Here is a 12,217-nt window from a genome sequence, read left to right on the forward strand (position 1 = left end):
CAATTATTTCTCGACTAAATCAATGATTAGATATATGTATACAGAGCTAATAAGTTTTTAAATTTATAAACTTGATATATTTTTTTTATTTTATTCATTTATACTATATGCTTTATATTATTATTTTATTTAACAAAAAAAAATTAATAAAATATTGTGGGACATTTAAGTGAACATGTGCATCAACAATTTTTAAAATTTTTAATAAGTGATATTATATAGTCCCGGTATACCCGCATTCCAATTCATTAATATCAATTATACCCGCAGAAACAGTTAAGTAACACCCGGATAATATTTTTTTAAATGTTATTAAAAATAGTCACAACAAATTTAAATAATTTATCTAAAACACACTTGCTTATAATTATTAATTAGATTATTTTTTTCTATTTTTTTATTAACTGGTAATTTATAAAAATTATTTGAGTCAGGTGCGATAAGTTATATATACATTTTGTTAAATTATTTACACTTGAATCAATAGTCTTAAATCATCCAAAAAATATTACCAATAATTAATATAATGGGTTGTAAAATTTTCCAGTAGAATAGTCTCAAATATATACGTGTAACTAATATGAAAAATAAAATTTTATTAATACCTTTGAATTAATTATTTAAGAAAAGAAATATCGATATTTTTTTTTTTTTTTTTGAATGACAAATTCTTGTGGAATTTATATATCATTTGAATATATAATTAATCATTAATCAAAAGTATATTTAACTCTGTCAGAATGAAAAAAAAAAAGCCCATAATCCGATACGTATATATATTTTTTTATTTTTTTTTAATTCATAAGTTTATAAATTTATCAAAATTAAGAATCCCCACATATTAATTTATACTCAAATATATTTGACACACATTTAAAACATTGAAATTAAAAAAAAATAAAATAAATGTAAACACATAATTAAGAATAATCTAAAGCTAGATCTTTTTTTTTTATTTTCATATAAATAAGGAGTATGTTAAGAAAATAAAAACGAAAAAAAAAAAAAACAGGATTTACAGTATTGCAGTAAATGAAATTAAAAGTGTACTTTATGAGAGCATTTGTCGCATTAATGTCGGCTTCTCTGAAGACGTTTATTAAGGCCAAAAAATATATAAATGAATAAAAAAATAAAATATATAATAATAAAAAATATATTTAAAAAATAAAAAATACACTTGAGAGAAGAGACACATATCTTGACTGAAAATTCAGTGTCTGGTTTGTGTTGTTATTTTTTAATCTCAAGTACATAGACGAGTGCCACAAAAAAGGGCTCTAAATAAAAAATAAAAAATGAAAAAGTCATTCTCAATATAAGCCTACGAAAAATTCTTGACGTTGTCGCAACAGGCGGTCGTTTAAAACTTGCATACAATATTCTCATCAAGTATAAAATAAAATAAAGATACAATCAGTTAAATTTTGTCTTTCATGTTGTATCGTCAATCTTGTGTACATATATATATGCAATGACCACTCGTGCGGCAAATTGAGAAGCAAAATCACGTCATCAATTTGTGATTGTGCCGCAGAATTTATTTTACGCATCAGCACCATTGATGTTTGAACTTTAATAAAGTAAAATAAATTAATTAAATTTATTAATAATTTATTTCAACTGATGAATTACAATTAATTATATAAAAAATTTATAATTTTAATTTTACAAAAACCAACAGTACATAAATATAATTACAAAACTAATTATTTATAATTAACATTTTATTTTTTAAATTTATTTTACTGCCTAATATCATTTGACTGCATTTTTTTTTTTTTTTTATTTACAATGATAATCTAAAAATCTCGTTGACGTCATGATATGTGTTCAACCTCGTAGGCATTCACATGATGACCTCGAAAAAAATATAAAAATTTTCAACAAATATAAACCCGACTAATTTTACATTATTTATTTTTAATAATTTTTTAAACCATTCATAATTATTATTAATATTCAAGGCATTAACCTTTAAAAAAAAATTATTACGGAAATGTTAATTTAAAATATTATTTTATATATAAAAATAGAGGAATAAAATTAAATAAAATATAAAAATTAAATGGATATAAATTATTGATAATAGATAAATTAGAAAAAATTTAATTAAATTTATTTGCAATGTTTTTTTTTATTTATTTTTTATATAATTATTAAATATGTATTTTTATATAATTTTTTCTATTTGATAAATATGATATTTGTAATTATCAATAAATCAAGAGTGATGTGTTCACCTTACCATCACTTTTCCTCGGTCCAATAATATTTCTCGATCATTCATTCATACACGTAACAATATTGCCCTTTCTCTTTCCCTTTTATATTTCTTTTTATTTCTTTAACTTTTATTTTTTTTATTTCTTTCTCTCACTTACTGCGTATTATGTAGTTTTTTATTACGTATGAATTTATGCTGTCTCGAGTGCACCTTCCAATTTCATTGATAAAAATGACCATTCACCGAACATTTGCGATACACCTACCAATAATTCATCAACATTCACATCTCATCCAGCATTGCATTGAAAATATATAATAATATTAAATAAAAAAATAAATATAAATAAATGGAACACATCAGTTTAAGGCGGTACCAAGTGAATCAAGTGTCCCCATCAAAATAAAATTCTCAAGTTTATATTCATTTATTATATTTCTGCATCCACTTGATACACGATACATACCCATCATTTTTAATTTAAAAGAAAATATTATTTATACAAATTTAAATAGAATTTATGGGATCATATTTGGGAAAAAAAAATATATCTTTTTTTTTGGAATCTGCATGTTGTATATTTATTTCTGGGAAAAATCATGTGATTTTTAGCTGTGATCAAACCACTTGTTCAGCCCAAGGTCAAATTATTATTAATAAAAAATATAAAACGTGATAAATTTAAAAAAAAAAATTATATATTATCACAGTTACTCAAAATATGTGTACCAAAAAAAAAAAAAAGAACTTTTAAATTTTTAAATTTTTGCATCGTTTACTGTGAGTTTAAAAAATAAAATAAAAAATTCTTATCAATGGCATTTAATCAGTATACAAATAAAAATATTAAGAAAAAAAAAAAAATGCTGTGTGTATTACAATACACGTGTACAAAAGTAAAAAAAAAAAAAAAAAATGACAGCATATACTGTGATGATAATTGATAAACCATCTTGAGAAACGGATGAAATCTTTTTATTTCTCGCTAGATATTATAATGATTTTTTTTTTTTTTCTATTTAATTGTTACCTGATATTATTTATCATTAGCATCAAAATACACATGACTCATTCTCGACATCTATAAAGTTGGTGAGAATATTGGTGAGAAAATTTTTAAGAATTATAAATGAAAAAAAAAAAAAGAAACAAAACAAATAGTATCCAGATAATTTACAAGTTTTAAATGACGCGATTCAAAAGAAATGAAATAAAAATATCTTTTTTTAAAAAAAGAGTTAAATAGTGATATTTTAAAATCAAAAAGTCCCTCTCGTTTCTTCATCATAAACATCCTTTTAAGATTGTGCGTAGCAGCCAATCCTAATTAATCTGCAAGACGTGTCGCGAGCAAGTGGTTCTCATTGGAATGCTACAACAAACTGCACCAATCGATAGAGACAGGTATAAAATACATCCTAAAGTCCGAAGTGCGAAAGAAACAACAACTTGTATATATCAATATAACCCGTTTTATAATGCAACTTTATTTTTCCATAGTAATATAAAATCATCAATGTGTGTGAGTCAATTTAAAAAACAAAACAAAAAAACAACAATATAATACATGTTAAATTTATGCTAATCAATAGAATCCCAAGTTGTTAAAATAAAGAAAATAGTATTAATAAATTTTCACCATATGCAGATATCTTGCAAGCAGACTTCTCAAGGCTACCTAGTTTTACATATATATACATACACACAGTTAGGAATGTGACCTAAAAGATTGTGTCCAAGCTTTGTCCCTAAAAAAAAGCCAAAAAAACAAAAAAAGGTTTTTTTAAACACCAAAATTTGACATTTATAATAAATAATTAAATAAGCATTTATTATGTTTGTCCTTGTGGACAACAGCCCTAAAAATATATATGTATATTATTTTTGATTATAACAAACGAGTTATTTTTTTAAAATAAAAATAAAACTATATATGATAAAAGATTTGATGATGAAGGATTTTAGAGAATTATAAGCAATATAATAAAGAAAAAAAAAAACCCCTTTTACTTTTCATGAATTATTTGAAATGGGTCAGGTTCGTTGTGGCAGACTTTTTCAAAAACTTATTATGTATTAATGCGTCATAAAGGTTTCTTTTGTGTTCAACCGAACATTTATATATTTTATTTTTTACATTTTGACTCTGGTATTTCAAGGCACAGATAAAATTGTATATATATTTTTTTTTCAGAGAGAAGGGGTTACAGAAAAATATATGTCTTAAAATATTTGTAACTATTATTTTTATGATTTTATTTTTTATATATATTTAAAAATGATTTTTAAATTAATCAACAAGTGTATATGTAGTGTCAAGATATTAAAATATTTGACTAAATAAATTGAAACAAAAAAAATATAATTATTAACTGCAAATTCTTTGCGGAGGCCCTGTTAACGAGACATGACAAGATAACCAAAAGAACTGATGGAGCAATGTAGTTAGGGAGAGTTGAATCTAAGCAGGGGTCCAGATATACAGACATTATCATTTGAATATATATACACACATGATCACCAAAGCACTTCTTGGTATAATTCCTCGTCGGGTTTTCTCTTTGGTCGTCTACCCTGATGCCTCCCTCGCAACGGGGTGTCACCTTGTGATTTTTTTATTATTATTTTACATTTTTTTTTTACGATTTTTTGTAAATGCATCCAGTACATTGTAAAGATCAGACTTGTATATATACGACATAATAAATGCACGGTAATCATCCTCACCAAGGGTGGACCTTTCCTTTTTTTTTTGATTCTTTTCTCAAAGTTTTTGGAAAAAAAAAAAAAATACAAATTATTCCACATTCGGAAAGGTAATAAAAAGAAAAAAAAAAGGTCAGTGTCAATAGGGTATATTTAGATGCAATCTCATAATAATCTAACACGTTCTAAATGCCTATAAAAAATAAATGGTTTTTTTTTTTTCATTCAATTAGTGTCTATAATCAGTCTTATATGCAAAATAATTGTGAGAAATAAAAGCTAGTTTATTTAAACTGACTGTGTTAATTTATATATATAAGTAGATTGATTATAAAAATATATATGTACATTTAGATACACAGTTGTTTCATAAACATGTATCGAAATAAATATTAAATAAATAATAATAATAATATGCGTAATTAATATACTAATGGAAAAATAAAAAATTACATTTAATGTATTAAATGAGAGACAGTCACGCGCGCACGTGAGAGAACGTCAATTTTATATTAACGAGAATTAAATTATATTATTAATGCTTGTTTTTAATACGAAGAAATATGTTCATCATATTAAAATAGTAGAATTTAATTTTGAATAATTAATTCATAGAATTGCATGTAAACTTGTTTGTTTTTTTTTACGGAGGCTAGGAGCCGAAAGGCTCAGCCGCAGTATTGGATTTATCCCCCAAAAAAGAAAAACGTTCATAACTTCTAAACTAATTGTCGTAAAGACTTCGGATTTGGCTCAAAAGGAGTGGCTCTGGAAATTCTATCGCCCCTGATAAAAAAAAACATTATCTATTCGGCCATTTATTTTTTTTTCCCAAAAAACGAAAAAAAAAAAAATTGTGTTTTAACACGAAAAATACTATTCATTACGATAAAAATTTAATTGAAAAAGTTATAGAATTTTTGAAAGACGATTATTTTAAGCCTAATATGAAAACCTTTGCGACTACTCTATTTTTGAGTTATAGTTTGTTATATTTTCATTTTTAGGCAAAAACGATATCATGATGAAATGAATTATTAGAGACTTCATATTATGCTTAAAACATGCGTATTCGAAAATTCTATCGCCTCTCGAAAAAATTTTGATCTATGAATCATATTTTCATAAAAATTAAAAACCGTTTTTTTTTTAAATTTAGTTTTAAAAAAAGTGACCAGGCTAGATAATGCTCTTTCTCATAAGGGCGATGGAGTTTCAGAAGACGCGTTGTTTGAGCCTAATACGAAGTCTCTACTAATTTTATCAAAGTTATTGCATTCCTAGTTTTCAGTAATTTCACAGAAAACGAAATAACTTTCGACAAAATCGTCCTAGATACTGTATAAGACTTAAAAGCATGTGTGGTAAAATCCTACAACTTTAGTCGAAACTTTTTAAAAAATTATAGTTTTCATAAAATAATAGTAAAAAATAGAATTTTGAAATATTTTATCTCTTTTGTTTCAAAATAGAAAAATTGACTATGGAATCAGGATAAACTCCTTAAGGGGCGATAGAGTTTTAAAACCACGTTTTTGAGCTTAATATGAATCATTCCGTTGATTCTAACAAGTTATAGCTTGCCTTAGCAGACGAAAAAAAAAAAAATCGATTTCAGAAAAAATAAAAATGTACTATTATTGTATTGTTACTTTTAAAAACCATTTAAGAGATAAAATTTAACACGGCCCTAGCCGGAGTATTGAAAATTTTTAATTTTCAACGGTAACGCGGGTCACACGCCCCAACAAACGTTACCAGATATTTTTTTTTTTATAAATCAATTTAATTCTTTTTTTTTTTTTTTTTTCTTTTCAATAAATTATTTAATCAATCAAATGAATCACTATTTATTTTTTCACAATAAAATTCTTGAATTGTCTTTCAAACAAACTCATGAATTTAAATAATATTTGGTCATTTTTTCTTTTCACCTTTGTCAGAGTGATTCATCTGTATGAAATCATCAGACTGTTTTTTTTTCATAAATTTATAAACATTTTACTATCAAGTTGATCTATACTAATGGTGAAAAATATTTTTGAACGATAATAATAATTGTTTTTTTAGTATAATGTATATTTTCAAATATGAATTTGATACTTTTTTTTTTTTATTTTCAAAATAGAGTAGCCTGTATTTTGTTACAGCTGAAAAAACTAGAGCTTATATATAAGATATATCCGAGGTGGGTTTAAGTATTCTTCAAAAAAAGAAAAAAAAAAAAAATCAATGGGGAAATGATATATAACGGTAGCAGTGATTGTTGATCATTATTTATTTTATTTTATTTTATTTTGTATTTTAACATTAATATTTTCCAAACAAAGCAAAAACGTGAGAAGAAAAAAAAATATTATTTGTCATAAATTCCAGCTGACGTGGCTTTTTTTTTAATAAAAAAAAAAAAAAAAAAAAAATTACTGTTTTTATGATATCATTTATGAGAGATGATCCCACAGTCATCCTGTTGACTTAACAATTTAAAATGAAAATAATATGATTATGCTATTTTATTTACCATAGTCCAATTTCATTTGATAAAAATTTTTCATCATAAATACTTGAAACGTTGAAAATGTGTTGAATTTTTTATTTCAACTATAGTTTATATATAAAATTATTTTCAAAAAAAAAAACACTTGAAGTTGTGTGGGCATAAAGAGTGATATATATTTACTGAAATATTTAAATAATAAAAAAAAATGTACTTAACTGAATTGATAATATTTTATGATGAATGCTATAAAACTGTATATTAATGTATTTATCCACCCATCCGTGAACAATAAAGCCATTGTAGAAAGTTTTTTTTTTTCTTCAAAGGCCTCATTGCTTGTCATTTTCACTGTTGTCAACAAACTATTTGAATATAATATTTCTTGGCATCACCCCAATAAGTGTGTTAATATTATTATTAGAATTTCAAAATATTTACATCTCATATGTATACAACGAATTAACATTAATTGCCAAAAAAAAAAATAATAATATTTTTTTAAATACATATATATTCAAGTCATCTTGACACACCTACTTTGACAATTTAATTTTTTATTTAACACAATATGCCTATCATTATAAAAATCGTTGTATAAATTTGTATATATTTTTTACTAAAAATCTAAAATATTTTAAATCTACAATCTATTTTTAATACTGTAATTATTGAAATTGAAATAGTTTTTATTATTTTCTAAATACAGAAATGTTTGATTTCATAAAATAAAAATAATTTATATTTTACTTGTTTTTTTTTTTATATAAAATCATTATTATTACTTCAAAGTATATAAAAATATTTTTTTAAATAATTTATTAATTTCCTTCAAATTCAAGAAGGTAAAAAATATAATAGTCTTTATTCTATTCATTCTAGTGTCATGTGATGTGAGCGAGAATAAAAACTTGAATAGAAAAAAATAAAAAACATACATATATACATACAGGACGTTAAAATGTGTTCCGGTTGTACGAGACAAGAATTTAAAAATAAGGTGTCAAAGCATACGTATTAAAATAATAATAAAATAATAAAAGACAGAATAGTATAAACCACAAAATACCTCAAACGAAGAAGAGCTTGAAATAACGTCAAATAAAAAAAATATATAAATAAAATTAAAAAAATACGTAATTCTTTTAAAAGGGTTAACCTGAACTAAAAACCTGGACCATTCTACCGTAACTTTCAATTTATGCACTTGCTACGAATGGGCTGAACCTTTTCGTTGCCGCTAAAAATATATATTAATAATAAAAAAAAAAAATACATAACTAACCAAAATAATAAAATTGAAAAAAAAGAAAAAAATTAATAAATAAAAACTTGCGGACATTTTAAATACATGCGTTATATTTTCATGGACCACGCCCGGACCTTCAATCATTCAGTCAAAAAAAAAAAAAAAATATCCCTTGTGTTTAAAAATAAAAATTTAATTTAAAAATTTTAATTTTTTTTTTTATTAAAACTTTATTAATTTTTGTGTTTAATTTATACTATATATTTGTCTAATTTAAATTTTTGTTTTTAATTTATTAAAGTGCGTTAAATTACAAATAGCATGATTTTTTTTTTTTTTTTTTTGAAAATTAAAAAAGAAAGTTGAATCATGATCAGATATAGTTTTTTTTTTACTTTTTTTTTCAAATGGCAATTTAATGGCAACTGAAGAATCGGGTCAACATAAAAACTTCTTAAGATTCTTCAACTACATATACTACATACATATAAATACATACCATAAAATCAGTGTCTCCATTTCTTAGATTCTTTTTTTTTTTTTTATATGGTTGTTTATTTTTCCGCAACTCCATTAGGCTTGCAAGTAGAGAAACTCTTCCGTAGTCACAGTGTTATGTTTGAGGTCTTGTATCATGCTGTGGGTAATAGAAAACATTACTTTATTGATTTCAAGTCCAAGTCATTGATGATAATATTTTTAAATATATAATCAGTAAATACCAAGTTTTATAAATTACAAAAGTATATAAAAACTGTTTATTAAAATATTCAAAATATTCATCAATCAAATACTTTATTGATAGTTTATTTATATTGTACATAATTATTTAACTTGTTAAAGCTATTTTTTCTTCTCTCAACTCATTGCTAATATATTGCTAATAGATAAACGATGATACTTTGATTCAATCAGAAAAAAAAAATACAAATAAAAATAAAATCAAGTATGAAGCATGTTTTGATTCATTTGATTTTGCGTCATGCTTCTTGAAGTCTTATTACTTATTGCATTCATACATATTTTCCATCAAACAATCCACATATATACACCATGTCTAACCTTCAATTCATACGATTAATTTATATATATAATATTTTATTACTCTCAATCATTGTTTCTATAACCGACAATTTAAACCAGCATGAAATTTCATTCAAAATTTTCCTCATTACACATAATTCATTTAATTTATTTTTATATTTATTATTATTATTATATAAAATTTATACAACATGCAATTGTGTTGTATGATTTTTATTATATTATATCGATAAATAATTTGCCTTGTGAAATACAAACTCTACGTGATTGAGTCGTAGCTGAGAAAAAAAAAGAAAAGATTAACTGTGAGAAATATGTCGCAATGTGTTTTAAACAAAAAATAAAATCATATAAATACATACTCAAATGAACTATAAAAAATTAAACCGTGAGAAAAATTAATAAAATATTATTGTTAAAATTATGACAGTTTAATTTAGATATATATTTTTATTCACCCGCATTGAAATTAATTTTTTAGCTTTATATTTATTTGATCTTTTACCTTTTGGTATTTTATTTTTAATAGATATATTTTAATTATATTTAAAAAATTATGTCTATTTGTTTTTTGTTTATATTTTATTGATTTTTTTTGGCCTGAAAATATATCGTTGATCGCATCCGGAGCAATGACAACAAAACTCGTTGCGCTATATGAACATACAGTTTATTTTTTTTGAAATGTATGTGTTTGTAAATGCAATACAATAGTCATACAACAACTACCACAGTGGCACGTACATTTCAGTCGTTTAGCATAAAACATTGTTGATTACCCAGCGCGTGTTCATTGGTCAATGTTTTGTTCTTATAGTGAAATCAGTCTGTTGAAAAAAAAGACCTATACTTTTGTCTGCATCTACTTTTCTTCAGCTTTATTTTAAAAATAAATAAATAAATAAATAAAAACAAAGACGTAGATGAAGAAAAAGAAGAAGAATCCAGTTTTTCATTTGAGATTCACAATGACATCACCTTTTCAATAAATAATAATAAATTGATAAATAAAAAAAATAAGATAAATACATTTGAAGCAGAGAAAAATATAAAAAAAAAAATACACATGAAAATAAATAAATAAAAGTTTATCATTTTATGTTGGTACAGTATGTATATCCAACAACATTCTCGATAAACCACAATGTAAATTCGCGGCTTTTAGATTACACCGAAACAAGCACTGAGTTTGATAAAACCACTGGCAGTTTGTGATAACTTTCAATCTCGCACCTCTATTTCTTACTTTATATAAATAAATTTTCAATAGATTATTGAGTAAAATGATAAATTAACAAAAAAGCTAAATTAGCTTTTTTTTATTTTTTTTTCTATTAATGAAAAATAATAAAATAATAATTGTTTTTTTTTGTTCTTTATCTATTTTCTAATTGAAAATTTAAAAAAACATAAAAAATTTTTAATGCTAATTAATGTTTATTTTCATTTCATGATATATTTGTAGGAAAAAATAAAAAATATATTCATTAGATAATTTATTTATTTGTTTTTCTTTTATTCATTAGAAGATAAAAAAAAAAAAAATACTAGAAATCATAATGAACGGCAATAAAATTATGATAATTGCAATTAAAAGAATTAAAAAAATAAAAAAATTGTGTTAAAGATGTTGGAATAGCTAGATTAGAAAAACATACGTATAATAAAACTGATGCCTGTGAATTTATTTATAAATATTCATGTTTTTATTCAGCAACTTGAGTTGGTCATCAAGTTGAGCTGAGGGTCTTTTGTGATTCGCGCTGACCGCAATCGATGATACATAATGATTCATCAATATTATCACAATTGGTCAAAGAACAACTGAATTTTAAATAAACATTAATCATTATTTGTATAATTCGAAATTTATTATTTTAATTTTTAAATTATTTATTAGTATAAAAAAAAAATTTAGACAACTTTAAATTTTTTTGTTAAACAATATACCTACTATTGTAATAATTGAAAATAAATTTATTAAAAAAATTTCAAGTTATTTAATAATACAAGGAGACACTAGTGTATATTTATATGAATAATAGAAAAAAAGGGAAATCTTGGTCAACGGAAAACGACGAAAGGAAGTTTATTACTTTGTGGTCGAGACATCGTTACCATCGTCATGTAGCGTGACAACACAACCACTGTGTATAGAAATTATATATGTGAAATCAGAAATAGAAATTTAATGAATGACAATACTGATTAACACGAATAATCAAACTACTCGTCTTTTTTTTTCGTTTTAAAATAATTTTTTTCTTATCGTTATATTATATTGTATGTAGATCATCAAAAATTAAATTTTAAAATTAACATCTGGCATCATATGATGAATAGAATATTGTTAATAATATATAATGTGCTCGGTCATTAGCTCCAACGATAAATTAAATAGAAAAAAAATTAAACAGATATACAACATGAAGAGGATAGACATATACTTGTAACACTGTTGTAACCATATTCGACCAATACACGAATGATTAGC

The sequence above is a fragment of the Aphidius gifuensis genome, linkage group LG3, assembly GCF_014905175.1.
Source record: "Aphidius gifuensis isolate YNYX2018 linkage group LG3, ASM1490517v1, whole genome shotgun sequence".
In the NCBI taxonomy this organism is placed as follows: Eukaryota; Metazoa; Arthropoda; class Insecta; order Hymenoptera; family Braconidae; genus Aphidius; species Aphidius gifuensis.